The sequence below is a fragment of the Chiroxiphia lanceolata genome, chromosome 27 (assembly GCF_009829145.1).
Source record: "Chiroxiphia lanceolata isolate bChiLan1 chromosome 27, bChiLan1.pri, whole genome shotgun sequence".
In the NCBI taxonomy this organism is placed as follows: domain Eukaryota; kingdom Metazoa; phylum Chordata; class Aves; order Passeriformes; family Pipridae; genus Chiroxiphia; species Chiroxiphia lanceolata.
This window is the reverse complement of record NC_045663.1, coordinates 1,429,542-1,435,584: the sequence shown is the minus strand read 5'-3', so window position 1 is coordinate 1,435,584 and position 6,043 is coordinate 1,429,542.

Below are 6,043 nucleotides of genomic sequence, written 5' to 3'. Positions count from 1 at the left end.
TCGGTTGCACCACCTGCCGGGCACGGCGGGGCTCGGGGGGCTCCACTCCACCCACCGCCGGAGGGGTTGGGTGGGATTATGGGGGTGTTGGGAAGGGATTCCGCCCTGGCGCGGGTTTGCCCAGAGCAGCTGTGGCCGCCCCTGGATCCCTGGAAGCGTCCGAGGCCAGGTTGGAGCAAGCTGGGATAGTGGAAGGTGTCCCTGCCCACCCCAGGGGGGGGTGGGATGAGATGAGCTTTGAGGTCTTTCCAGCCCGAGCCATCCTGGGATTCTGGGATTGTAGAAACTGTGTTCTTTAGTCTTAGTCCAGACTCTTCCTTCAGAGATATCTCAGATATCAGGGATATCACAGATTTCAGGGATATCACAGATATCAGGGATATCACAGATATCAGGGATATAACAGATAGGGATAACTCAGATATCAGGGATATCACAGATTTCAGGGATATCACAGATATCAGGGATATCACAGATAGGGATATCACAGATATCAGGGATATCACAGATATCAGGGATATCATAAATATCAGGGATATCACAGATATCAGGGATATCTCAGATATCAGGGATATCACAGATTTCAGGGATATCACAGATATCAGGGATATCACAGATAGGGATATCACAGATATCAGGGATATCATAGATATCAGGGATATCTCAGATATCAGGGATATCACAGATTTCAGGGATATCACAGATTTCAGGGATATCTCAGATATCAGGGGTATCACAGATATCAGGGATATCACAGATATCAGGGATATCATAAATATCAGGGATATCACAGATATCAGGGATATCATAGATATCAGGGATATCTCAGATATCAGGGATATCACAGATTTCAGGGATATCACAGATTTCAGGGATATCACAGATATCAGGGATATCTCAGATATCAGGGGTATCACAGATATCAGGGATATCACAGATATCAGGGCTCTTTGTTGTTCCATCCCTGATGAAGCCATTTGTACCAGTGGAAAACTGGTAGAAACCGTGAACACTTTGTTAGGAAATGGGAAAATGCCTCGGGAAAAGGGAGGCTGCAAGGGCTGGGAAGGGGAGGGGATCATTGGCCATCGGCCCTGACGGGTTGTCCCTGTGGCCAGAGGAGCTGATGCCACCTTTGGCTGCCCTCACTGGGCAGGAGTGAACCCTCTGCCCCCCTGGAACCCTCCAATCCCTGGAATCCTCTGTCCCCTCCAACCCTCTGTCCCTCAGAACCCTCTAAAGCCTGGAACCTTCCAACCCCCTGGAATCCTCTGTCCCTTGGAACCCTCTTCCCTCCAAGCCCCTCTAACTCCTGGAACCCTCTAACCCCTGGAATCCTCTGTCTCCTGGGACCCTCTATCCCCCAAAACCTCTAAACCCTGGAACCTTCCAAACCCTGGAATCCTCTGTCTGCTGGAATCCTCTTCCCTCCAAGCCCCTCTAACCCTGGAATCCTCTGTCCCCTGGAATCCTCCAATCCCTGGAATCCTCTGCCCCCCAGAAGCCTCTCCCCCTGGAACTCTCTAACCCCCAAAATCCTCTGCCCCCTGGGACACTCTGCCCCCCAGAATCCTTTCCCCAGGCCCTGTGCCCACGCCTCCAGGATGCCAAACCCCTGGACAGGGCTCAGGGAAGAGCCAGGAGAGAGAACAACACCCACTTTGCAGTGAAGGAATAAAAATGCTTCGTGTGTCCATCAAAGGACGTGGCGTGACTGGATCATAACCACAAAATCTTGAGGTGGAAAGAAATTGGATCCAAGATGCTCTTGGCTGAGCCAAGGGCTGGGAACAGAGGCTGAACAGGTCAGGCCAGGGATAAAGACACATTTTTGGTCGAGAGGTTGGAGCTGCACCCATGGCCTGACCTCTTGAGGACAACAGGCAGCCAGGCCAGGAATGGATCTTGCCATTCCATAGGGATTTGTTTGCCCAGGGAGGTTTGGAGTCCCCATCCCTGGAGGTGTCCGAGGAAGGCCTGGATGTGGCACTCAGTGCTCTGGGCTGGGGGACAAGGTGGGCATTGGGCACAGGGTGGATCCATGGCCTTGGAGGGCTTTCCCAACCTCAGCGTTTCCGCGTCACTTTAACAGGAAATCTTCCCGAGAGAGAGAGATTTTGTTAATCCCGGATAATTCCGCCCATTAATTCCCCTCTGGGTTCAGATCTTCAGAACTCGCAGCAAAATGGTAATTTCCCAGCCCGTGGTGGGAGCAGCATTCCTAATCCAGCAGCATTCCTAATCCAGCAGCATTCCTAATTCAGCAGCATTCCTAAATCAGCAGCATTCCTAAATCAGCAGCATTCCTAATCCAGCAGCATTCCTAATCCAGCAGCATTCCTAATCCAGCACCATTCCTACCAGAATTCCATCCTGGCAGCACAAACATGAGGGAAAGCAGGAAAACACCCCTGCTCCTGCTCTGCTTGTGGCCTCTCACCTCCCACGTGCTCTGTGCTGTCCTGGAAGGGAGATTCCCTGGGCCAGGTGTGATTCCTTGTCCTGAGTGTCCCCACCACCGCCCCTGTCCCCGTGTTTGGGGTCACTGAGGAGCATCCTGAGCTCTGCTGGGTGCCAGGACAGCAGATGCCAGCGCAGAGGATTGTTGGCACCGGGAGAACCGGAGCGAGGGGGAAGCCACGGGAAAGGGTGGCCAGGTCCTGGCAGGGTGGAGGTGGGCGGCTGTGCCGAGCTGGCAGCAAGCCGGCAGCTCAGGGGCCACCTCGGCTCTGGGGCCAGCAGCCCTCCCGTGCCCCGTGTCCTCCCGGTGTCCTTCCAGGCCACCAATGACAAAAAAAAAGGACTCCAGCTGCACCAAACCCCCGCTCGAAGTAGGGCACGGCATCCTTCCCATCGACCTGCTCGTCTCCCGCTCCTCCTGGAAGCTAATTATCCTGCGCTCGGAAATTGGGGTAATTAGATCAGCGGGAGCCGAGCTCGACCCCGGGGCTGGGGGGGGCCCGGGGAGGGGTTTCTGAGGTGGGGTTTTGGGTTCCATCCAGCGAGTGTCCCCAGAGAGGATGATGGCTAAAGAAAACGCAGGAAAAAAACCCAAAAACTCCGAGGCAATTTAGTTTTAGAGGTGAGATAAAGAAAGGGTTTTAATTCCTGCCTCTGAGGCGTGAGGTGAATTACAAGACTCACGCCCTGGCTGTGTACAGGGGTTACAATTTAGGATACTGTCTGTCCAATTTAGGATATTGTCTGTCCAATTTAGGATATTGTCTGTCCAGTCCCAAGTGCTTCCACCCCGTGGCTTTTGCCTTGGTTCCACCCCCTTGGAATTGGGGCTGGGGGCTTTTTGAGACCAATTCTTCAAGCACAGGTGCTGTGAGGAGAGGCTGAGGGAGCTGGGGCTGTTCAGCCTGGAGAAGAGGAGGCTCAGGGGAGAAAAAGGAGCTGTCTGTGTCCAGAAGGGTTTATCCACATCTGGCCAGGAGACAGAGCGAGGCAGCACAGCCTGGTGTGCAGGGGTTTTCATGATCAAGAACTCCTGGTGTTTTCCCAACAAGAAAAGGGAACATTTGTTTGAAAATTGGGAAAAGAGCGTCTTGGGAAAAAACTACTCGACTTTCAAGGGCCTTTAGCAGAGGGAGCTGCAACATCTGAGTTCTGGCCACACCTCAGGAATAAATCCCAAGCGAGGACACAGTTTTTCAAGTTGATTCCTGACAGCTCTGGACGGAGGGATTTGCCCTGCAAAGGTCACAAAAAAAAACCCAACCAAACATATTAGGAAAAGAAATGTGGGAGAAGCGTTTTGAGAGTGGAAACAGAGGGAAAGGAGGGAAGAGAAAATACAGGGGGATGACTCAGGAGCTTCCACCAAAGCAGCAGATCGGACACCAATCCTGACAGGTAATTTAACCTCCCCTGTAAAACGAGGAGAGCAGCAGCCCCGGGGGGCAGGGGGAGACTTAATTAGTTGCTATTCGTAGATTAAGCAGCGAGTCTGAAGGTGAAAGCGCTAAGTGCTCGGTATTCTTAGCTCCCGGAGGATTAATTTCACTAATTGGGCAACCCCAGCGTTGCATAGAAGTGGATCAGCGCCCCTTTTGGAACCCTGAGGTTTGTTCTGGTGGTTCTGTCCCGTGGAAAAGGGGAGCCGGAGGAGGGATTTTTGCCTTTAAAAGCGGGGAGTGGTGATGAATCTGTGGAACGCTCAGTGCAGCTCCCATTCGGAGCTGGTGACTCCCACCCGAACCGACACCCCCGGGATTGATTTGTGAGCACAAAATGGGCTTTATTTGGGTGGCTGATCCCTCACCCTCCCTGCTCCCTCCGAGGCCAGGGCTGCGCTCCCCAACCTGCTGTTCCCGTGGTTTTTCGAGCTGCTCTCTGTGCTCTTTCAGACCCTTTTTAGAAGTTCCCAAAGCAGCGAGAAAAAGAGGAGAAGAGCAAATCCAGCCTCAGGTCAAGACCCTCCCCGTCCGCAGGTTTCTGGTCGCCGCCTCCTCGGGAGGTGGGGCTGAAAATCCTCATCTCCCGCTTCGTTATCCCGAATTTCCGTGGCCATAACAGTCGGTTCTGCTCTCTTTTCCCGGGCAGAGCGGATCCCTGGGATGAGGAATCCCTTCCCCTCGGATTTCTCTGCTGAGGGGCGACCACAAAATTCAGCTGCACCCGCGGTCACATCAAATATTGCTGCTCCTGCAGCAGGGAGGGGATATTTTAGAGCCCTTGGCTGGAATTCTGCTCCTATTAATCATCCCCCCCTGTGCCAGAGGAGCAGAGCTCGGGTGAACCTTGTTTTCCAAGGGCAAAGAGACATTTCCTCGTGCTGTTTTCCGAAATTATCAAGATTTTTGGTTCGAGTGTATTTCTGAACTTGTTTAAACAGAGCAGAACGTTTTAGCCTGGTAATAATTCCTGTCGAAGTGAGATCCATCCAGGAGCCGTTCCTGGGCGTGGGGAATTTTTGAAATTCTTCAAAGCAATTCTTATTTTCCTTTCAGTGAGACACAAGCAACGCTTTATTTTTAATTAATTAATTTATTTATTTATTTTTTCCAGAGGGGGAAAAAAAAAAAAAAGACCTCAAACGATCCCTGAATTTGCAAATATTATTTATATCAACTCTCCTTTGATATGGAAAGTTTTCTAAAGAGAGGCTTTTAATGCCCAACAAGCCAAACACATTTAATCTGAGAATTATTGAAGGCAACTTCTGAGTGCAAAACTTCAAACAAAGCTGGAGAATCCTTTTAGGTTTTTTGTGGTTTTTTTTTTTTTTTTTTTGAAGTCTCAGGGAAAAAAAAACCTGTGGAACAAAAGACATAAAAATGCAGGGTGTATTTTCCTACAATTAAAGCATCACCTGATCCCAGAAACAGGCCCCGGGGCATTTGTTAATTGAGTGACTCGATCCTGGCGTGGTTTGAACCCCTCTCCAGCCTCTTCCCGACTGGATTTATGGAATTATCCATTAGGGGGGGATCTGTAACAAACTGCTCAGCTGCAGGGCTGGGATCTGGCTGCTAAAGGCAAAGGGATTCACGAAAATTTGAATGTTGTTTGTTACAATTAATGTTGTTTGCTACAATTAAGGGTTTTCCCAACAAGGGGGTCCCCTCAGGCCAAACCCCCCAGCATGGGACACCAGGGAATGGACAGGGAATCCTGGGAATGGACAGGGAATACAGGGAATGGACAAGGAATACAGGGAATGGACAGGGAATATAGGGAATGGACAGGGAATACAAGGAATGGATAGGGAATACAGGGAATGGACAGGGAATACAGGGAATGGACAGGGAATACAGGGAATGGACAGGGAACACAGGAGGGAACACAGGGAATGGACAGGGAATATAGGGAATGGACATGGAATACAGGGAATGGACAGGGAATACAGGGAATGGACAGGGAATACAAGGAATGGACAGGGAATACAGGGAATGGACAGGGAATACAGGGAATGGACATGGAATACAGGGAATGGACAGGGAATATAGGGAATGGACAGGGAACACAGGGAATGGACAGGGAATACAGGGAATGGACAGGGAACCCCAGGAATGGACAGGGAACCCAGGGAATGGAC